This window comes from Rhyacophila brunnea, unplaced genomic scaffold (assembly GCF_057557595.1).
Source record: "Rhyacophila brunnea isolate RB1 unplaced genomic scaffold, BYU_Rbru_1.0 scaffold_2, whole genome shotgun sequence".
In the NCBI taxonomy this organism is placed as follows: domain Eukaryota; kingdom Metazoa; phylum Arthropoda; class Insecta; order Trichoptera; family Rhyacophilidae; genus Rhyacophila; species Rhyacophila brunnea.
Window position 1 is genome coordinate 5,007,560 of NW_028232859.1, and position 24,582 is coordinate 5,032,141.

The 24,582-nt window shown below is 35.1% G+C and overlaps 1 protein-coding gene across 3 annotated transcripts in view; it reads left to right on the plus strand.

The window, feature by feature from the left end:
• The first annotated feature begins 1,416 nt into the window (after positions 1 to 1,416).
• Positions 1,417 to 24,582, plus strand: part of LOC147071723 (prion-like-(Q/N-rich) domain-bearing protein 25) — a 49,229-nt gene continuing 26,063 nt past the window's right edge. The window contains exons 1-3 of one of the 3 annotated variants that reach the window (XM_085947177.1): positions 1,417 to 1,586; positions 1,889 to 2,267; positions 22,382 to 22,632. The gene's annotated coding sequence lies outside the window, so the exon portion shown is untranslated. The remainder of the gene's footprint in view (positions 1,587 to 1,888; positions 2,268 to 22,381; positions 22,633 to 24,582) is intronic. The other 2 variants (XM_085947176.1, XM_085947178.1) reach the window with 2 other exon arrangements.

The following is a 24,582-nucleotide window of genomic DNA, read 5'->3' on the forward strand; positions in this document are numbered from 1 at the left end:
TAGGTGGTTCGAATCCAATCGAGTGAGTTTTTTTTCGTGTGAAAAAATAAATTATGTGTTATATGTCGCACGCCAAAAATACACTCTGATCTGATTTCTCAAACGCGTCAAAAGAAGTATAACTTCAAAAATATTTTGGCTTTTAATATCGGTCGGTATTCATTCAATATCCGTTCACGTGGTATAACTCTATTATACATGAACATTACCGTTTTAAGGCTACAATTTTTTTAGGTTTCGATATGATACCGAAATTTCTCGATATGACGGCCCTACCTATAACATTACTTACCTGTACACAAAAAATGAACCACTACTATAATATAAATGTATTAATACATTAATATAACCGACTGGATAAACGAGCGCATAAAGTTCAGTGGATGTAAGTGGCAGCAAAGAACTAGGGACCGAGAAGAGTGGAGATAGTTAGAGGAGGTCTTCTACCAGCGGTGGATCGACCTTGGCTGATGATGATAATGATTATGATGATGATGAAATAATGGCAAAGGGTGGAGGTAGGCTGTTAAGATCCACCATAAATAGTGCATACTAAACTTTGTCAGTCATACGTATTTTTTTTCATTGAAATAAGACTACAATAATTTATTTACAGATAGTGTTACTAGATAATAGTAAAAAAAATCCCGTCTATCTATAAAAAATCTAAAATTATGCAAATAAATCAAACATAACTTTGGCTATTTTATAGATAGAATAATATCTATTGTAGTTTGGCTTAGGCGAACCAACAATATACTTATTGTTTAATATGTATTTTTAATCAAACGAAAACAAATAAGTATGAATGAAAATGTGTGCACGAAAGCTAATTATTTTATATCGATGTTATTAAAAACATTATTAGCTATAATACCTACCACATATATTATGTAATTTTATTAAATCTCAACTTTCTACATTAAATAAATAAATTGACGATTTAAGATACCTACGTGTAGACCACAGGCGCCGACTGATTTCGAGGCCTACTATGATTAGACCAATATATGGTTGTTGAATAATTATATTCAGATTGACGAACGTACTATGTTCCTTGTGTAAATTATATTATATACCTATAGTCTATTTAACACCCCCCACTAGGTACCTATTTACTTTTCTATGCATATGCTCTGTTCTTATCAAATGACTAAAAATAATAAAAAAAGAGATTATGCTTTTTATCTACTTATGTGTTTCTTTTTTGTATTTTGCAATGGGGCGGAGAGGCATAGAATACATAATAGCTACAATACAATAAAATAGCTTCTCTCATCCTACCATTTCTGATAGTTCCCACGGCATGTTTAGGCGGTAAAATGGCCAGTCTTCTCTCAGAGCCGTTAGATGGCAGTCGTTGTCGCTTCCCGCTCCGAGAAAATCGCTCCGAAAAATCGTGACGACTGAATTAGTATTGTTTGAAACGTAATAATGGGAATTCATCGAATGCACAGAAGTATCTTATCATAAAATGTACGTAGTCGTGTGAAAAACAATTTTACTGTTTACTCAATCGTCGTGAGAAAGCGAATTAAAAATAAAGTAAGTTGTATCATTAATACTGCTCATTACTATCATTACCAGTGGGTCTATTCTATACTTATCGAACACTAAATTGATAAATAGTATCAAACTTAGGGTAGGTTTGTATCAAAATATTAGCACTTATTGTAACAATTACACGAAGCCGGTTTTTATTGTTGCAATAAGTGCGATATTTTAACAGCAGCAAGATAGGTGCTGTTAAAATATAGCACTTATTGCAACAATAAAAACCGGCTTCGTGTAATTGTTACAATAAGTGCTAATATTTTGATACAAACCTACCCTAAGTTTGATAATATTTTTCACTTTATCACTTTAGCGGTCGATAAGCATAGAATAGACCCGCTGAATGTGTAAGTTTTCCAAATTTGAAATTGTAATATTATTATTGACAGTTAAACAAGTGACAAACGTCAGTGTATTTTCATTTGTTTCACGTACCTATTATGATTTTGACAGCTGATTCAGATACCGCTGCGAAAATCATTATGCTAGTGTTTTTTTTTTTTATTTAATTTTGATGTAGGAAATAAAAATCTGCTATTATTTTGCTGATATTGAAATAATAAATAAATAACGTCAGTGTGTTGTGTTGAAAATTTTCGTTTACCGTGATTCCGAAATTTGATAATTCGATTAAAAACGTTTTGTGATTTTAAAAATATATTAAAATTAAAGCTAAAATGTGACTAATGATACAGTAATTCAACGAATTCAAGGTAATATTAATATTATTGTAAATGTTTAGTGAGGCGCTTATTAATCTGTAACTACTTATTGGCGAATAAACATGTTTTTATGGACGGCTTTATTGTTCGCCTATTAGCCACAGCTTCGTTTATTTTGATTTAAATAAAAAATATTTATTATTCCCGCGTATCCTTATATGGTTGATTGGAGTTCGAATGCGAATCAATAATATATCGCGTTTTCCTGTTTTCAATGTATCTCAAACTTTTAAAATGAATAAATAGTGAGATATTTTGATATTAAAAGTTATGGTAATTGTGCCGCAGAGGTAGCCATGAGCTTTCATATACATTTTTTTTACGAAAACAGTTTATTCCATGTAGACAATTATAATAAATATCTTTATTTGTAGGCGCATTGGCTTTTCGATCCAAAAATCGTTAATTGAAAATTTGAAATTTTCATACATTTTGATACACCATTATCACAAACTAAGATTATATGAGGTAATATTAGGTTGTGGTAGGCTAGATTAGGTTAGGTTAGGTTTGGCTTGGTCTAAAAAGAATGTTGTAAAATCTCATGGCCACCTCTGCGGCACATTTACCAAAGTTATTTCATATTGTAATCATTGTAAGTACCTAAAGCAATCGTATAAATTATGTTTTATGCATCGAAGTAGCTAATAATTAAACTTCGTAAAACTTCTACTAATACCTCAATGGAAATTGTGTGTTTTAAAGTATTTATATTCTGTCTCCGCAGTGGAGTAGGGGTAGAACACCCGCTTCTAAAGTTGCTCGCATTGGGATTTTTAAACGTGTGTATGGATCCAAAGGAATGTCACATCCCAATAGTTTCTTTGAGTGAAAATATGGTAATTGTATAATACCTACTCCATATCAACATTGTCGTTAATGTCTTTTGAGACCAAAAACCAAACCAAATCCTAACACAACCTACTGTAACTCAAACATAAGTTGGTTGTGTTATATGGAATATGGAATACTATAAATAAAACCTTGGGTCTAATTCGTCTTTTTTCGTTGACATTTTCGTAAAAAACCGTCTCTTATGTTGCGTTCACACTGTGAGCAGAAAAAATGGGGATTTAAATACCTTTATTGGATAATATCTATTTTACTATAAACTATATGCGATATACTTATTAAAATTACCTTATTTAAGAGCCACCAATATCCACACCGAATTGTAGACAGAAATAACAATAAACAATTTAGTACCTATATGGGTATTCGAGCAATCTTGACAGTGGTGTAGCTATAAATTTAATATTGGACCGCTATACAAATATATATACATAGCATGCACGATATAAGAGGACTCCTAAATAAACATGTTGATTTTACGTTCGCAAAATCTTAATTACAATTGCATAATTAAATATGTTATGACTAAAAAAATAAAACATATTAATCAACAAGGTTTTGAATCACGGAAATATGCTAACTTTCTTGGTCATGAAAATATTTGATTCCCGGGATTTCCGATTAAAAAATCACCTTACTTTCTCGGCATCATAAATCCAAAGATATGGGTATAAGTATACAAAACTTTGTTTTTACTAAATTCAATCAATAAATTTCAATTAAAATTGATTTTTTTAGCATGGAACATGCTTTTGTCTTGACCATCGGGCGAATTTGTTGCGAAAACATCGCACACCACAGCGGTAACGAAAATGAAAATAAAGTCACGAAAGTAGCACGGGTCGCGAGTCGGCCGCAAACAGCCCATCACAATGACGTGTGATCCGCGCCTCACAATTCAAATCCTTCGATAAAATTGATTCAAAAATTACATAACTTATTTCAGCTATCATTAACCTATGCCCATTACTTCTAACGATTATGTGGAGCAAAAATAAGAAAAAAAAGAACAAAGCACCGAGTTTTATTATGACGTTATACAATAAATTAAGAATTATTTCGATTGGAATAGTAAAATGCTTTTTGATTTCATAGAATTTCATTTGTAATCAATATAATCCATCGATAAAAATATCGCACTGAGAAAGAAAGAGTTGGACCCCACTGGGTCACTATACATTTCATACGTTTAGGTACCTACGCCACTGTATCTCTGTATGCTCGGCATCTTTGCAACATGTTTTATGACACATTATAAGTACATATGTTTATATAAAATAGCACAACAATGTGACACACGCAATAATTGAATCATAAAAATACAAAATTATATTTTATTACACAGATTAAGCTTGGCTTGCTGTTTTAATTTTCATGAAATTATTTTCGTATTAAGGTCTTACAGGCTTTAACCGTCACTTAACCATTACACCACAAAAACTGAAGGTGACATGTTGATATTTTTCAAAAAAAAAATCTAATGACATAATTTTCTTGCCTATTCCAAATTACACAATATGTAGCCATTTTGTACGGACACTATGAAGAGATACCCATTACCTAGTATTAACTAATAATAAAATTGAAGTGGTGTGGTTTCTAAATCTTTGCCCTTTGATCAGCCACCATGGGAGTTTGGGGGGGGGGGTGACAGGACTCCAGCCTGGGGGGCCGGCGTGGCGTATCACAAATTTTCTCTAATAGTAAAAAAAACATTAACATTTCAAAATATATGGCTGTGCGATGCAATTATTGATTATTAGGCATATGTGTCGATATCCAACAACTCCACAATTCAAGTGGATTTATTTAGATATACAAAAAAAATCGCTAAAATTCACTTGTGACTCTTAATTTTACCTCGAACACCATTTGGAACACGCTTCTATAGAGCGTCACACTTAGAGAATATGTCATATTAAAAGAAAAGCTATCGATACCTAGTAATATATCGAAATATCTGGGTAAAAGTATCGAAAGGTATTTTTTTAATAACCATAGTCACATCGAATTTAACCTTAGCGATTGGTAGGGGGCAAAGATCCTGACCTGGGGCCCTTCTTCATGAAACTTGCAAAGCGTATGAACTACATTGTTGTTACCAATTAGGAAGCTGGGTTTCTTCTCGAAAGGAGTTGATAAAAGTCTCAAAAATAATTTTATTTAAATATTTTGAATACTAAAAATATATATATATCACGTGTCGGTAAAGTGGTCAGATAATAGTGGTGGCTTGGTGAGGGGAGATACGGGTAGAGGAGCGTTCGCCTAAATCCAACCGTTTTCTATAATTGTACATGGATAAATTACATTTAAATCGAACCAATCTAATTCTTAATTGTATATGTATATTATATCTGTCTACTTTTTGTTTCCGTCTTTCACGACGGCAAAGTCGTGGGCGATCGCTAGTAGATAATGAGACTCTAAAATAAATAAATTAAGACACAAAATCATTAAAATTTTAATCGAGCATTTTGTTTGACACAGTGTTACCTACTTACTTACCTGTTGATTTTTCTGTAAACTATTGTGATATCACATCAAATAAACCTGTATTTCGCATACGAGTCATTTCAATGTTTTATACATAATAAATAATAATATTTATTATGATCTTTTTATTTTCGACGTTACAGATTTACAAACTATGTGCTTTTTCGAAATAGCATTTTGGAAAACATAACACAATTGTTAGATTGGCGCCTCATTTGAATAATCTTATTCAACTCTTGGCTATAAATAACGAAAATTTGCATCGATAACTATGGGAAATTCTTCAACTTTATGTTGGGAACGCGTTAATTTCGACAGGGCATGTCATTTTCACAGATAGTCAGTCGTTTATCTGATCACTTCCGAAGATAAAATTATTTTAGTTTATAACATTCAATAAAATCTCGCTGCCATTGACCTTGTTTTATTTATCTTCACAGTGGGCATCTGAACTGATTTAAATATTTACAGAGATGTCAAATATATTGTGACTTTTGTGACTATATTATAAATGTAATTTCCATTTGTATTTTAAGATGGATCAAAACACTTCGCAAATATGGAGATATTTTAATAATCATTTTACAGGGACCTTTTTTAACATTCATACTACACATTCGACACATTAATTTGATCAAAACACGCGTCCTTATGATTTAAAAAAAAAAACACACCGAAAGTCCTTCATGAGGCAGAAAAATCAGTCGGTTTGTCAGAATTCGTGTGTTGTCTACACAATGTGAGTGTGAAAACTCGAAGACTTTTTTTATATCCTCAAAAGATAACTATTGCTATAATTTTAAGAGCCGATGACGATTGAATTCACAAGAAGCCTTTTTGAATGGAGGTCTCTAAACCTGACAGTGCCTCCGGCGTCCACATAACTACCTAAATCTGCCACTGAAAACACTACACGTTATTAATGTTACCCACATAGCGGATTAGAGCCCACAATCCTCGACTCAGGATAATACACTTAAATGATAATTACATTTACAGAAAGATTATCAGTCGCATGCACAATTCCTCATGAGTGATAAACAATATGTGTACCTATACATCGTAAACTACTAATAGATTATAATACTATGTAAGTGATAAGAACATTCACTTTGATATTGATCTTAGGTTCGGAAATAAGTACATACGTATAGATACTTCCTTACGAAGGTATTCGGCTACTGTTACGGCGTCTCGTGGTAGCGTTTCGCTCTATGCCCCGCGAAGGCCTCCACACTGATTGGCTTCTACATTTCCTACAGTGAAGTTAAGTGCCCTCCACCGAAACCCGCCCAACCCCACACTCGCACACACAACCCCATAATCGAGGGTATTGCGGGACTCTACAATTGGTGGTGTGGAGCATCTGAAACAATTGGACTGGGAGTGTCCTCCTGGGAGATGATGCCCAAGACTTAGGTTGCTACGCTCAAAGTAAGCTCTGACTGAGTTTAATGAGTTTACTTTAATGCAAAGTGTCGTTAAAAATGAAGTTACGTTGTGTATATCTATAGCAAAGAAAACGAAGCTAATCATACGGACATCAAAAAATATGTGAAGAGATCTTCACGCCCGCAGTAAGACGCCGCAATTTTTTTAAAAGCCTTAGTAGCTACCAAGTCGGACGGCCCGATGGGCCCAACAGCTGGTTGGACCTACTTGAGCATTTCCTGTCCTTCGGAGCACATACTCAGTCATTCCCAGAGGATGTGGTTAGCATCCTGTATTTCCCCTCCGCATGGACATGTCGGACGGCTTGCAAGTCCAAGCTCAAAGAGCCTGTCAGCGAAACCACCGTGTCCAGTCACAAATTGACTGGTGTGATGGTCAGGAGTCAGACATTTGGAGATCTTACAGTGGAACTTCTGCCGTGGAAGGGTTGACAGGCGAGCGTGGGGTCATATTATGCTTCATTCGATGGTTCTTTGACGTTTGTAAGCATGTTCCCCACATCCTGAAGCAGGCCTCCAGGCCAGGATGGATGGTGCCCCCCCTACCTATCGCTAAAGATTTTCGACAGTAGTGTTCCTCAAATGGTTTCCGCGGAACCTCAGAGTTAAGGTGATTCTGTGTATTTTCAGCGATAAATAAATCCAGTTCATTTATTTCATGTCATATTATTATGAAGCATTGATCGCGACCTCCTTTTGTAGTAGCCAAGTAACATGCAACCCTTTGCCATATTGGGTAAATAGCCATTTTTTGTAAGTCAGGAAACACACTTAAAATAATTATAAAATAAAATTCTACACATGAATTATCATTTAATTACATTAATCATCACAATATCACATTAAACTGCATCGCATAAACATGTATATAAAAATGTAAATATGTCTTGAAGGAAATAGCGGCGCATGCGCATTTTTTCTATTCAAGCAAATTTGTGGTGTGTTTCTCTCACTTACCTGGTCGACCAGCCACGCCGGGCCCCTAGACTAGAGCCCTGTCAGCCTCCCCTTTGTGAGGGCCATGTTTGTAAGTCTTCCATAGTATGTCAACTAAATTGTTGAATTTATCGCAATTATCAGAAGAATTATTACTCAATTTATTTACAGTGTCAATGGGCCATTAATAAACCAATAAACATATATATTACAACAAATTGAATAATGTGCCCTCACCATATCATTTGGCACATCATGATCGTCACATTAACGACACGGAACAATGTCACAATGAAATGACTAACGACAATAATCACATACATTATACTTTCAAAAAATTTCTATTCATGACCTGACAATAATATACGAGTATTATGTTGTACTATAATGAACCGAATGAACATCGGTTGACAGATCACGCTCACGAACTCAAAATGCAACTCTTAACACAAAGGTAGACTACCGATATACATACTAAACATACTTTTAGGTGAATAGGTGAGTACTTACCACACAATTCCAGTACCTCGTACAAGATGCTAATTTCTTAAATGATTCATTCATTATAATATTATTCTGGTAGTCAAAAATATAGATACATTGTGTTTTCTACGCATGTAATACTATAAGCCTTTATGTCGTCTATTAAAAACCTTTTTCGGATGTGTGGTAATATTCTAATGAGCTGTCGAAATTGTGCTATTTACATATTATTATAATATTGTACTCAGAATAGCTAGCCTCCTTTTACGCATTCATTGTCTGTCTATTATTATCTGTTACATTCTGCTCAGGAAGTCTTAATATTACCAAATCAATTTTATCACGTTGTGCGTTATCCAGTTTTAGTTAAAATGCAAATGTATGTTGAATTTCAAATAATGTCTGCAGATGCCTACCTCACAACAATTCTAGAAATTATTCGATTGAGTTCTACCATAAAGTGATTAGAATCTAAAAATCGGCATATTTTCACTATGTCGGATCTTTAGCACGTATATCTAGGATCGGCTTCAGCCCTAAAAGTCCGCGGATTGTAATCTCGAGCGGTATCGAAGTACATAATCCTAGCTAGGTGAAGAGCCTCTAGTGGTCACGTCCTTCGTCTAGGACTGACAAATTGCTTACGAAAAGTATCTGTGACGCGGTCGTACCAGTGTACAGCAAGATCCGGTGGAGATATCGATTTCTAAAACTCAAAAGTCGAGACCCTTGAGGCTCGGTCAGATATCACCTCTGAGGTCATGATATAGCACGTACCTGTTGGACAATTATATACATATAAGTCCTCACGGAAAACAATGACAACTTGCGATCGACGAAACGGTGTCTGTTTACTATTGCAAATAAAATAACACAAACCGTGAATTTACGAAATTGTTTAGTATCTCTTTTTATTTGGACGTAAATCATGTAACTGATTGCTTTAAACAATATTATTGAATTATATTATTATCCAATATTTCCGATTTCGTAACGTGAAAATAGATCGTAAATAAAATTGAATTGAATTCTTATATAAGTACCTAATGAAATTGGCAATCAATATTGGAAAACATTATTTCTCAAAGCATTCCCTGGGTGGTAACTAATAGTATTTTATAATAAAACAATATAACTAAAATGTATTTAAAAATTAATCTATTCTAAATTGTTATAATATAATATGTACATAATTGTCTGCCTAGTTTGCTAATAGTTATACAACATAACATATTCAGTGATTTATAACAAGAAACACTTTTGATAAAAATAATTATTTGAACACAATTAAAGTGTGAATAACAAATTCATCCATCATGCATACAAAATAAATAAATACATATTCAGATAATATTTAAACCAAAGACGTTTGTTTATGCCTTATGGAGTGTAGAGACTCATAACATAAATATTATATAAACGTGAAGTGGGAAAAAAATATTACCATGTCTGGTGATTAGGTACATTGGCTGTAAGTGATGTCGTTTTTCAGATTTATTTTTAGACAATGGTCACATAATATTATCACCCACATCTGTAAACAGTCGCAAGAATTTCAACACAATTTTAGATTCGCCCAATTAATTATTAATTCCATAAATTAATAATCAATGTAGATGATATATCGACAAGATAAATCCTGAAACTTGAATTTATCAAGAATGGATGTTTTTTTTTTAATTAATTACTACATTGATTGACCTAATTATGAATACGGAACATGTTCGCTTTGTACCGGAACCAAAATATTCACATTATAATTTAGCAGCAATATCATTTTTTTCTAACATAATATGCGAATAATTACCTAGTCTGTTAACAGTGAGACATGTTATCTATGAGTGAGACATGCTAATTGTTATAAAATTTGAAATACATTTTACCGCAACAGACATCATTGATATACGCCAGGGTTGGCGAACCTTTTTACGTGCGCGTGCCAAAATTTCCCAAATAATATTTTTCGACCGTCTGGCGTGCCAAGCAGTTTTTCAAGGTGAAAAAAAAGTTTTCTATAAAATACTTTTTAAGAATTCCATTAAAATAGCTTAAAAATTACAATTGAGTTCTTGATATTCTACCTTTCATCGTATTTCTAGCCAAAGGCATAACTTTTATTCTTTGAATATTTTGTTCCTTGTTTAAAATAAAATTCTCAAAGAGATCGTGAAAGCATTTTAAACCACTCTTCTTTCATAATAGTATATTCTCCATCATTGAACGGTGTTCCATTTTTAGAGATTATGTTTGAGGCAAAATAATAAGCAGTTTTTGAATGACTGCCGATAATTAATTTCCTAAGGTTTGTTGGTTTAATATTTCTATTTTTAATTGCCCGATCGTGAGGACAGGCCTATGCAATTGTATATTTACATTAAACGAAATGATTATTCTTGATAATGATTTCCCTGCTATTTTGTACGCAATGCGATTTGTCATTTATGCATGAATTTCGTCGTTTCTGTTTGCGCATCGACTGGTAAAACATACATATGAAAAACCTAGGGGCGGCAGGTTATATGAAAGTATGGTGGGGCGGGCTGGTAATCAATTTGTGGTAAAATTTGAACGTTAACATTATATTATATGGGTACGTTATAATGACCAAAGTAAATCCTCCGTACTGTCCTGAACTTATTTTATCGCGTCGCTATTTCTCGTAAGTTATCGGCTATTGTAGGCCAGCTTTATTCAGCTGTATGAGAAAGCCGATTCCTTGCCCCTCTTTTAATTTAATACCTTTATGTGAAAAACCGAAGGAAATACGCATGGCTATGTCATCATTATTTTTTAATATCACGTAAATAGTACTCATATTATAGGTACCTATTTAAGTATTTGTAAAACTTTTTTTTATAAAAAAATCATTTTTTAAATATATATAAAATAGTAATTTCTTTTCTCTTCAGAATGAAACATTCGCGTGCCGTGCAAAATCATCTCGCGTGCCATAGGTTCGCCATCCCTGATATACGCTGTTTTAGTGATGGGTATATCGCCGATGCTATATGTTGATGCATCGCACATAATAATATAATGACAAATGTGCATAAAATTGTAAATTTAAAAATAAACAATACAAACTTTTGCTTCCTTTCCGGAGAGAATCTATCATTATCCACGACACTTATACCGTATGCGGCCCAAAATGTATACATTGGTCATATTGATAAAAAGGTTCTACGCTATTGATTTAAATGAACGATTTACAAAAACGAATATTTCAACATACAAACTATATTTTATAGTACTCATTTTTCAATACGCCAACGCAGTGAATATTATTTTTTATATGATTGAACCAAACCGAATATGTTGTTGTTGAGGATTCGCCATGGTATATACAAAGTTCGTAGACTTCCTTTAGTTATGTCCAAACTCGTTTGACACAATCATATTTCCTGCAAAACATGGACCACGCCATTATTCGTGGTATACGAATTATAAAATTACGCGCTGTCAAGCATTAAAGGAAATTATTATCAATCTTAAAAATGAATTAGATGGTGATTTTTATTTATGTAGCAATTTTGAAAGATTTCCGTTACATCTTTTTTTGTAGAACAAAAAAAAACGTAGCCTCAATAAATTGCTCGACATGAAGCGGCTCAATTTCATGTACCTACCTACTTAATAATACGCTATAATATTACTAATGCAATCTTTAGAATTCACAGCTCGCACCATAATGCAAAAATCGTAATAACTTTAATTATATTAATATATAGGTCAGTGGCGCACCCAGGATTTAATATTGGGAGGGGGGCCCAAGGAGGAGAATGTAAATTAGTCCCATAGGCTCTTTTTCTTCTTCACAGCTTAATTTCTCGTTTATCGGTCTTTTGTCTATTGCACTCGGTGTACCTATACTATGGTCCCCACATCCTGAAACGGGCCCTCAGGCTAGGATATTTGGCGGGCCCCCTACCTACCGATAAGATTAAATGCAGTGTGAAACACTACATTAACGTTTTTCAAATTGTGTTTTAGTTCAAATTAAGGGTACTTATACAGTGAATTATTGGCGATTTTCAATACATGTACTTTAATGATGGAGCTGTCGAGTATCGACACATAATAATTAAAAAATATATTGCACAATTATATAAGTAATTGAAAATGTTCATGGCTAAGAAGTGTAATAGCACCGCAGGCGACTTTTTTACTATTAAAGCTAATTTATGATGTGTGTTTATCTCACATATCTGGTCAACTCGACACGCCGGATCCCAGGCTAGAGCCCTGTCAGCCCTCCTCAGCCATGACCTACACCACTCCGGAATTCGGGAGGACTTTGACAGTTCCCTTAGGTATTGGGTTTCTAAAAAAACCTGACATAAGTGTTTCGAAATTTTTGTGTTAGAAATTAAAATCTAAGAAATTTTATTGGCTTTCAATGTCAATGTTTAAAATCATTCTGATAATTTTCATGTTTGGGGGGTGCCAGGGCCCCTTGCCCCCCCCCCCCCCCCTGGGTGCGCCACTGGTGTACACCACTCTGAAATTCGGGTGGACACCGAGAATTTTTTGACATTTCCATTAGAGATTGAGTTTCTAAAAAAACCCGACATTAGTGTTTCGAAATTTTTGTGTTAGAAATTAAAATCTAAGAAATTTTTCTAAAGAGGGTGCTGGAGAATTTCAAATCATTTTTTTGCCGTGTTTTTATTTGTCTAATCTATTGGCTTTCAATTTCAATGTTTTTGGGGGGGGCAAGGCCCCTTGTCCCCCCCCCCCTGGGTGCGCCACTAATATAGGTATATACATAAATGACTAATATAAGAAGCGATGTCTGGCTCAATTTCATGTACCTATTTAATAATACACTATAATAATATTATTACTAATGCAATCTCTAGAATTCATAGTTCGCGCCATAATGCAAAAATAGTAATAAGTAATAACTTTAAATATATTAATACATATGTATATAAATGAATAATATATTATGACGATTAAGTTTTATAAATATGTACTCAGCAGACTAGTTAATACCATAACACTTCTTAGTTGGATTTCGTGATCCGAGATGACTTCTGGATCAATTATGTTTATAACGCGGTTATCAAAATTGCATGTTAACAAATGCTACGTGTGCGCAATGCCACTGACATTTTTTTCGTCACTTTAATGTTTGCTTAACCTAAAAAAATCGTCAAACTGGAATTATTGTGTATACGCTATATTATTATATCGAATGAATGCTGTATTATAATACCGCGTTTATAATATAATGTCAAGTTTGCTTCGTATATATTTCACTGTGTATTTAACATAGAGCAAAGGTATTTTGCCTATTCAATTTATTGAAATTATTTCGCGTACTCGATAACATTTGAGAACTTGTGAGTGTGTAATACGACAACTATAACTTGACGCGTGGCGCAGTAGTTTTAGTGTTGCGATGTGTGTTATGACCATTGTACTTTATCTTGCCTATCTAGTTAGCGCAGTTGCCGGGGTTGTTAAAGTGATGTTACATTTGATAGTTCGTACCTTGAGAAAGTTAACTCCTAGAATGCGTCGTAGCATTTTTATCACTGTTTTTATTGATTTTGGAGTTAACGGCCCACGTGCTCGTCGTAGGTCAAAATTGAGTTTTTATTGTACTTTCAAACCATGATCCTGGACACTCCTTAAACGTTGTAGATAATCTATTTATATAATTTTGAAGCCTTATTATCCTTTATAGTTATTATAAACATTTGATGACTGCATAAAGTATTTTTGTTACATAAAATAGTATTCTTTTAAACCTCTCGCTCTAATGTTTTAGAATATAGTCATTTTTTACGAGATAATTTTTGTAAAATATTCACAATAAAAAATTATATTGATAATCTCTGTGATCCCAAATTTGACAAGAATTAGGCATTTTATTATTCAAAAAATCGGCAAGATTAACACATTTGAAGATGATTCTAAAGATATTTATTATAAGCTATGTCTTTGACCATTCAAGTGTGATAAACATCTTATGAATAATGATTGCTTTATAATAATTATTGACCTAAGAATAAGGTAGTGTTTTTTTGAAAAACGCCATTTCTTTTGTCATTCCCCAGTGGTTAAGCTACAACATACGGCCGTAGCCATAAATTTACAAACTACAATTGAAGTAGGGAGTAAAATGATATTGACGCGCGTGTTTGAACATGTACCGTTAAAAAAAAAATTTAAAAAAATCGGTTAGGTACATGTTCAAACACGCTCGTTAACATAATTTTACTCCCTACTTTAATTATAGTTTGTCAATTTATGGCTACGGCCGTATGTTGTAGCTTAACCACTAGGGAATGACAAAAGAAATGGCGTTTTTCAAAAAAACACTACCTTATTCTTAGGTCAATAATTATTATAAAGCAATCATTATTCATAAGATGTTTATCACACTTGAATGGTCAAAGACATAGCTTATAATAAATATCTTTAGAATCATCTTCAAATGTGTTAATCTTGCCGATTTTTTGAATAATAAAATGCCTAATTCTTGTCAAATTTGGGATCACAGAGATTATCAATATAATTTTTTATCGTGAATATTTTACAAAAATTATCTCGTAATAAATTATACTAATGGTTTTATAAATGCGTTTAAAAATTAATAAACGTAAAAAATCTTAACACCACTGCACAGTTATGTACCGAAATATGACTATATTCTAAAACATTAGAGCGAGAGGTTTAAAAGAATACTATTTTATGTAACAAAAATACTTTATGCAGTCATCAAATGTTTAAAATAACTATAAAGGATAATAAGGCTTCAAAATTATATAAATAGATTATCTACAACGTTTAAGGAGTGTCCAGGATCATGGTTTGAAAATACAATAAAAACTCAATTTTGACCTTCGACGAGCATGTCCCCCCTTAGTGCTGGAATACAGCTGCAGATCTGCTTCCTATGTACGTGCAAAGTATTAGAGATTTATGTATTAATTATGTCGTCCATCTCTTAATCACTTGACCATTAAGATGGCAGCATTATTCAGAAATAAATAAAATAATATAACACTAATCCACGGCGTTTCTCATTTAATTAACTGTCCAATCGATTTTTTAACTTTCTAAAGGAAATACTCTACATTATCAATGGTTATTTTTTGTAAAAAATAAAGTGGTCATTACACAAGTATCGTTTTTAATGTTACAATGCAGTCGGAAGCCAACAGCGGTGGAGTGAGGTTGTACAACTTCGCTTGCGTATTCGTGTCGCTATTCGCCGGGTTACTCGCGAACGGTTATAAATACGGGATACAACAAAAATAATATTGTTTGTAAATGAATTTGACAATAAACTCAACATGTGTGGTCCCATGTGATTTTGACAATCAGTGCCAGTGCTTGAGAAAAAGTGAAAAATATTTATTGTTGCACGGATAGTGCACTTTGTGCGGGGAGTGCGTCAAACGCTGTGAAGTGAGGGGTTGTCCACACTGTTTTTTGTTCACACTGTTGCGCGAATTCCAAGACCGCGTGAACGGCAAAAACAATAAAATGGAAAACACCACAATGGAAGTGAATGAAACCAAAAAATCGAAGAAGAAAAGAAACGATGATGAAGAGGAAGTGGTTGGAGAAAAAGAAGAAGAATGGCAGACGGTGACCTCTGGAAAAAAACCCAGAAGAGACTCTGGGGTCACTCCAAAGGGAAACCAAAACATCGTCATGATAGCGACGGGAAGTAAAATTCCATTAAAGTTAAAAATAGCGCAGATGCTGCATAAGGCAGGAGTAAAAGTACAGAAAATTTACAATAAAAATTTAAAGACGTACATCCAAATAGAAGACGAAAAAGAAGCAGATAAAGTGAAACAAGCTGGAGAACTCAAAGATCTCGGTTTTGTGACCAAAGAGAATGACTCCTGCTCTTATGGAGTAATAAGAAAAGTCGATATTGATATGGACCTCCAAGAACTGCAAATGGAAATCAAAAGTGATGCAAAAGTAATCAACCTTAAGAGGTTGACAAGAAAAGGTGATACAGGAGAGCTGACAAAGACCTCGTCAGTCAGTATTAAATTTGGGGAGAAAATATTGCCGAGAACAATTTACATATATGGAGTCTCTTTTGCTGTAGAACCGTATGTATTCAGGGTTATGCAATGCTACAAATGCTGGCGATATGGGCATATCGCGAACAATTGCGGACGTACAGTAGAAACGTGCCCTAAGTGTGGTGAAAACCACAAAACCTGCGAAAAAAATGAGGAAATTACGTGCATCAATTGCAAAGGTAACCACGCGGCAAACAGCCAAAAATGCCCAAAGTGGCAAGAGGAAAAGAATTGCAAAGAAGCAATGAAAAAAATGAACATACCTTTCAAGGAAGCAAAAAAAAATATGTTAAATAATAGCTATGCTGACATATTAAAACAAAAAAAAATCGTAGGAAGAGATGAAAGCGAAACAATTCAAAAAACTAAGGAAATCAAAAAGAAAGAAGAAGCGGTGGTAGAAGCTTCAGGCTCAACAATAATAGCTACAGGTAGTAGCGTAAAGCCTACAAAAAATAAGAAAAATTCAAAGGGGAAGACAGAGGTTAACGCGATGGGAGAAATTATGAAAGTCTTGCTGAAAGGGGGAGACTGGCAGCAGATCATTAAACAACTAATAATTAAAGCAGTGGACTGGGTATGCAAACAATTCAAAGAAGGACACTTAAAGGAAATTCTAGGAGAGGTTCTGGAGCAAAATGGATAGTAAAAAACAAATTAGGATTTTACAATGGAATGCCAGAAGTATGAAGCAAAAAAAGGATGATATAGAACTCTACTTAATAAGACAAAAAATTTCAATAGCATTAATCTCAGAGACTTGGCTGAGGTCTGAATTAGACTATCTGAAATTCAATGATTACACGATGTATAGAAAAGACAGAGGGGATGGTTACGGAGGAATAGCGATTCTGGTGCATAAAACACTGGCGTCTAAAGAAAAGACCCTACAAGGCCTTCCAACTGAACTGGAGGCATGTCAAGTCGAAATCAGAGGGACACAAAAACTAAAAACAGTGACAGCAATATATTGTAAACCCAATGTTACCATTCGGAAAAACGCATGGAGCAGGCTCTTCGATCAAATGGGAGAGGGATCAATTATGGGTGGGGACTTCAATGCACACCACCCAATGTGGGATCATATACTTCGAGACGCAAGAGGAGAGGATGTCGCTGACGTATGCCTTGACTCTGACTTAGTAGCGATTAACAATGGACAAAGTACCAGGGTCGCCCCTCCAAATCAGAGAGGAGCGGCACCGGATATAACATTTATCTCCAACGAGCTGGTACTGGAAACCGATTGGAAAATAGACTCCGATACGATGGGCAGTGACCACTTACCCATTATCATCGAGTTTGTGGAAAATCAATGCCAAACAGAAATCATCCCAAGAAGAAATTACCCTAAAGCAAACTGGGAACAATATCGAGAAATAATCTCAAATGACATAGACAGACTTACAGAACCTACCAGAGATGCACAAGTAGAGTATGATAAATTGGAGGCAATATTGAATAATGGGGCAAATTCAAGCATTCCGAGACTCAAAGTATGCAGTCACCCAAACTTTAGACCAAAACCATGGTGGAACTCCGAAGTATCAAAGGCAATCGCTGAGAGAAGGCTTGCCTATACTCGCTTCAAAAAAATCAGTTCCACAGAAAACTACCTAGAACTAAAGAAAAAGCAAGCCACGACTCGAAAAGTAATCCTAAAAGCCAAAAGGGAAAGTTGGAAAACATTTTGTGACTCCGTCAACTCGGAAACTTCCTACTCAGAAATGTGGAGAAAAATGAGTTGGATGAAGGGCAAATCGGGAAACAAATTCAAAAATCAACTGGATGAAAGCATGGCGTCACTCCTCCTTCAACAACTAGCAAGTAAAAGTGACGAAACGAAGGAAGAAATCGCAGAACAGGAAACATATAATCCTAATGATACAATGAATGAAATTCTTACAGTGGCGGAACTAAGATCAGTAACCAAAAATAAAGACACTGCCCCCGGCATGGACGAAGTTTCATATTCCATGATCGCTCAGCTGCCAGAGATCGGAAAAAATAAACTAGTGGAGATATTCAACTTAATCATGGAAACCGGCAAAGTCCCTAGGCAATGGAAGGAAACGATGATTATCCCAATCCTAAAACCAGGGCGAGACCCTACCCTAGTGTCGTCAGTCAGACCAATTGCACTCATATCATGCATGTGCAAAACGTTCAACCAGATGATTGCAAGAAGAATCGAATGGTTTGCAGAGAAAAAACAACTATTTCATCACAATACTACGGGATTCAGAAGGCAAAAGTCGACTCTGGAGAACATAGGCAACCTAGTACTAGACATCAATGCAGCACAGGTCAAAAACGAAGTAACCCTGACAACATTCCTGGACATCCAGGATGCGTATAATAATGTGCATGTGAAAGAAGTGTCAAGGGTGTTGAATGAATGGGGAATCGGTGGGAAGATCACTAAATATCTTAAGCAGTATTTAAATGAAAGAAAAATCACCATGTGCATTAATAATGAAAAGAAGAGTACGGTATGCTCAAGAGGCCTTCCGCAAGGAGACCCCTTATCCCCATTACTATTCAACATTCTTACAACTGACATATTAAAGTTAATGACGAGGGTCAACATTGTACAATATGCAGATGATTTCGCACTTTTTTATTCGGGAAAAAGAGTAGATGAATGTCAAAGGTTAATGCAGAAGAGTCTTGACGAAATGAAATTATTATTGGAAACGCGAGGCCTCAAAGTAGCTCCCAGCAAAACTAAGGTGGTTCTTTTTGCCAGAGGCAAGAGACAAAACCAGCTTAACTTAAAAATCGACGGCACTATAATAGAAAGAGTAGACACTTATAAATTTTTAGGTATGAACCTGGACTATAGACTAACGTGGAAGCATCATATTAGTCATTGCGCGAATAGCCTGACACAACCTCTGAACATACTCAAAGTACTGGCGGGAGGTGGGTGGGGCGTACACCCCATTCATATGAGAAGGTTATACACGGCACTCATTAGAAGCCGATTAGATTACGGGAGCATGTTTTACCACTCCGCTGCCGAAACTAATTCGGTGAGGCTAGACCGCATCCAGTCCAAAGCATTAAGAATATGTGGAGGATTTATCAGGACAACACCCATTCACGTGCTCCAAGCGGAACTCAGCGTACCTCCACTGAATGTCAGGAGATGGGCACTGGCTACCAAGACATGGATGAAGTGGAAATCTATAATAGATAACCCCATATTGGCAAAGGTGAAACTCCTATACGAGCTTGTTGAAAGCAATACATACTATGAGAAAAGAAAGCTCCCTCTACTGGTAGGAATCCTAAAAGCCACAGAAAGTTGGGAGGTATTAAATACAAAATGCCTAGGTATGTATTCGCTGAGGAGGCCAGTTGGTACCTACGACCTCAGCTCTGTTATCCAACTAGAGGTCAAAGGAATAGACAAACCAAAACGGAGCATAGTATCCGATAAAGGAAGAGAGCGTGTCGAAAAAATGCTGACAGAGAGGTACGCAGGATGGAGCCACCTTTATACAGATGGATCCAAAGATCAGAATAGAGCAGGAGCAGCTCTTGTGATACCAGAAGTAGGTATAAACAAGAGCTGGAAGCTAAACCCAGCAATACCAATAATGACGGCGGAACTCATCGCGATAAACGAAGCAATTAAATACACTTTAATCGATGATTTCTCGGCGCAATCCGCTGTCATTTTAACAGACTCCAAAAGCGCTTTACAACATCTTGCCGCAGCAACTCGCTCACATAACAGTAAAACCATAGCATACCACATCCTTGACCAGATCGACGCCAAGAAAAATAGAGGAGGAGATCTATGCCTTCAATGGATCCCATCGCACATGGGCATTGAGGGAAATGAAAGGGCAGATGAGCTGGCAAAGGTAGCCGGCCATTCAGGGGTACCATATCAGTGGATACCAGAAAACCTGGACTGGAATGAGGCTATAAAGAAAATGTGCCATAGTATGTGGATAGATTTTCACCATAGGGCATCATTAGAAAAGGGGAAATGGAGTAAGTCGATTCTACCAACACCACGAGAGGTGCCCTGGTTTGTAGAGTCTTCTTTGACGAGGAATGAGCTTAAGTTAATACTGAGGCTAAGAACAGGGCACACCATGGGCAAAAGATTTGATGTCCTCATGGGAAGAAGCGAATCGCAGCTCTGCGATGAATGTCATGTTTTAGAGGACATTGTACATATAGCACTGCAATGCCCCAAATATGAAGTTCACAGAGTACAGCTGCGAATTGCAGATATCTATGAGAATGTCGACGAATTGAAGGGTGTCCTGGCGGTGGGTAAGACGGAAGAGCTAGGCAAAATTGTAAAGTTATTTAACAGAATAGGAGTGAGGACCTGATCGACGGATCCCCTTCTAGAAGAGAAGAGGCGATATGACAGCGAGTCGCAGTCAAAGCCTCGGTAAAATCACAAAAAAAAAAAAATGTTACAATGAAAATTATTTTACTACAATTATTAAGTAAAGCTTTTTGAACAAGCTTGTAAATCTATCAGCGAATGCAGTCGCACAATTAATACAACTCACAGTATTGAGGACCTGATGTTTTACTATTAGGTACCACATAATATCCATCATGCATTAAACATGATTCAAACATGTAATTAGTTCATATTATGTCAAGTTATAAACATTATAATCATAACATTGAAATATATTCCATGGACACCGGTGGATAAAATATTGTTAATATTTTCATAGTAACGTGTGTTGTTGGAATATTTTGCCTCGCCTATATTATTATTTCTTAGAATAGTTATAATGGATCATTTGGCAACAAAACCTAATATACAGAATATTTAAAATAGTAGTTATGTGTGTAGAGTTTTCAGTTTACAATCAAATATTTAGTTTCGAAATCTACGTAGTCAACTTGTGCTCTCTAAAAACGTTATTTTGTTTTCAAATGATGACATTGCAGTTGAATAAAACAAATGAAAATAGCGTTGCTGTCATTACGACTACGCGCGAAAAAATATTTTATCAGTTAAATTATACATGGATGTTCAATTTGAAGAGGTTCATTATAATAAAAAAGGAACATTTTGCATAACGGTTTATTGGAAGGGTTTAGTAAACATTGGGACCATTTGAATGATTTCATTAATTATACGTAAGACATTTTCCTTTGACAGTAGTAAAAAATGACGGTGGGATTGAGTGCCTACCAACTGTATAGATAGGGGCACTCTTTTTTGGCTATTTTACATAGAGTCACTTCTAAATTATAGTTGCCAACATGGCCCCCACAATGTGGGGGGGGCTGACAGGGCTCTAGCCTGGGGCCCGACGTGGCGGGTCGACCAGCTAAGTGAGATTAACACACAAATTTACTCTAATACTCTACTTCACTTCAAGGCTCTTGAATATTTTAAATTATGTGGTTGTGCGATACAATTTGATGTGATATTATTACTTAAATGATAATGTCCGTGTAGAATTTGGGAAACACTACTGTAGACCATCACACTGTTATTAATCTTAGTGGTAGGTAGGTGGGCCCGTCAAAAATCCTGGCCTGGGACCCGCTTAAAGATGTGGGGGTCATGGATGCCAGTATAAAGTTTCTAATAATTAACAATAATTTAGATATTTTCTCGTTTATCTGGGCTTTACACCCACATAATATTATGTAGTAGGTATGGCGTATAGTTGGTGAAGTGAAAACAGCTCCCAACTTTTTTTTAAATGTATCACTCGTAGTACATCCACCTCTCTACGTAGGTATCGTTACGAAACAATAGATTTTTATAAATGTGTAACTACCTACCTAATTCGCGTTGTTAATAGTTTTCCATTTTTCTTTCCAGAACAAAATCTCTACCGTGCAAACATGCGGAAAGATAAGGAGGTATCACACACAAACACATCGACAATAAGAACTTAATGCCTACAATAATACAAATACATAAGTGCTCATAATATCTTGGAAAGTATTTTTTGGAGCAGGCCTGACGTTGAAAAATATTCATTATCATGTGATAGGAGTCCGTGATGCTGTAACGTCGTGCGATCAAGAGTAGCAGATCATTCGAAACCAGCAGCGGCTATTGTTAATTAGGTAAGAAATCATTTTAACCTAACTCGTGTTAAATTGTGTCATAAAATACATGTTTTTATATATTAGGTATATGAACACCTACGTAATTACGAGTATAGTAAATCGATTAAGTATTATGAATAGTTTAGTAATTGTTTGACTTAAATTTTCTCTAATTATTTATTATTCCGACCATGTCCGATCCTAATTAGCCTCCACATAGTGGAGGTATGTATTAACAGATTTTGTTTTCACGAGAAATGGATGTCAGCCACTTGCTCAGCCTATTAGGTCCATACTCTGACTCATACACAAATTGAAAAACAATATTATGCGTACTTGCTAGACCCAGGATTCGAACCTGGGACCCACAACGCTATAAATAGGCCGACACTCGCAGCCATCGTGGATGGGCTTAAGGCGGGCATTTTAAATGTTAAATCTGGATCGCGATCCAGTAAATTTAATTAACCCATGACCGTGATCCAAATTTAACGTATGTATAATACCTGCTTACGTGTTTACTACCGAAATCATAACTAAACCATAGAGTTGACATACCTATATACAATTTTTTAAAAACAGAACGATTCGATTTGAATGTAACTTATCCACCTATTATTATTTTTCGAATACATTAGCATTAGATAAACAACGGTTGGATATAAATTTAATATCCAGTTAGTTCCTGTAGACACGTAGGTATATGAGTATCAAGGCCCCCACAAGGGGGGGCTGACAGGGCCCTAGCCTGGGGGCCCGGCGAGGCGAGTCGATCAGATAAGTGAGATAAATACACATCATAAATTTGCTTCACTAGTAAATCTCCTCTGATAATTTTGTTATTTAAAATTATGTGATTGTACGATACAATTTTTAATTGTGTAAGTATCCATATTCGACAACCCCATAATTCAATTGGATGTATTAAAATATATAAAAAAAACACACTAAATATACACATTAATTTTACCGCGTACACCATTTGGGAAACGCTACTGTTTGGAAAGCATTACACTGCCTTTATCCTTAGCGATAGGTAGGAGGGCCCGCCAAAGATCCTAGCCTGAGGGCCCGCTTCAGGATGTGGGGGCCACGATCAGTATATTGTCACTGCTACTATCTGACCACTTTACCTACTCGTGATACATTGTTGTAGGTACCCCATTTTCGATTAATTTTATTTTCACTTATGTAATTTACCTACTTCGTATGTTTATAACGGAATACCTATATTATATCAAACACCAAAATAATTGTAGTCTAACAGAATTATCGCATATTTTGTCATTCTTTTTTAATAAACTGATAAATCGTCTCTGTTATGGCAGAATACACTAACTCGAGAATACTTGTTTTGAGTAATTTGACTTTGAAGTTGTTAAAATGTTTGAAATGGTATATCATGTGAGTTTATTAAGTAATCGTTAAAAGGATAACTTTAAAATAAAGACTGTTTATTTATTAAGAAGGTTTCCAGACGGTAAAGTTTGAAATAAGGAACATTTTTGTATAACTAACTCAATATGTCATTTTTTCGAATTAGTGTCTTCTGCCAGAACAGTGACGAAATACAGATTAAAGTCATAGAAAAAATGAGCTCTATCTTTGTTGTAATAAGTATCAATTTTTAAACTGGGTTAATTTGCATTCGTTATTGTTGTTTTTATCTATCCCCAACAAGTCTGTATGTATACCAAAGCGAGGAGTTTATCTTATAAATACAAACTTAATATTGTATATTCTTTAAACTAAACTCTACCTACATTGCAATACTGGTAATTCTTACAGATTTTTGACGTTTGTAACCTCTTTTGGAAAAGTACCCATTTTATTTGTTCAGAAAATGGTATACATTATATTTAGGTGGATATTGATGAAATAGACCGTAGAACAGATTAATAAATAGAATTCAGATAGGCATGTCGCAAGGTTTTGAATGTGTGAGTGTATTACGAAAATAAAACACAC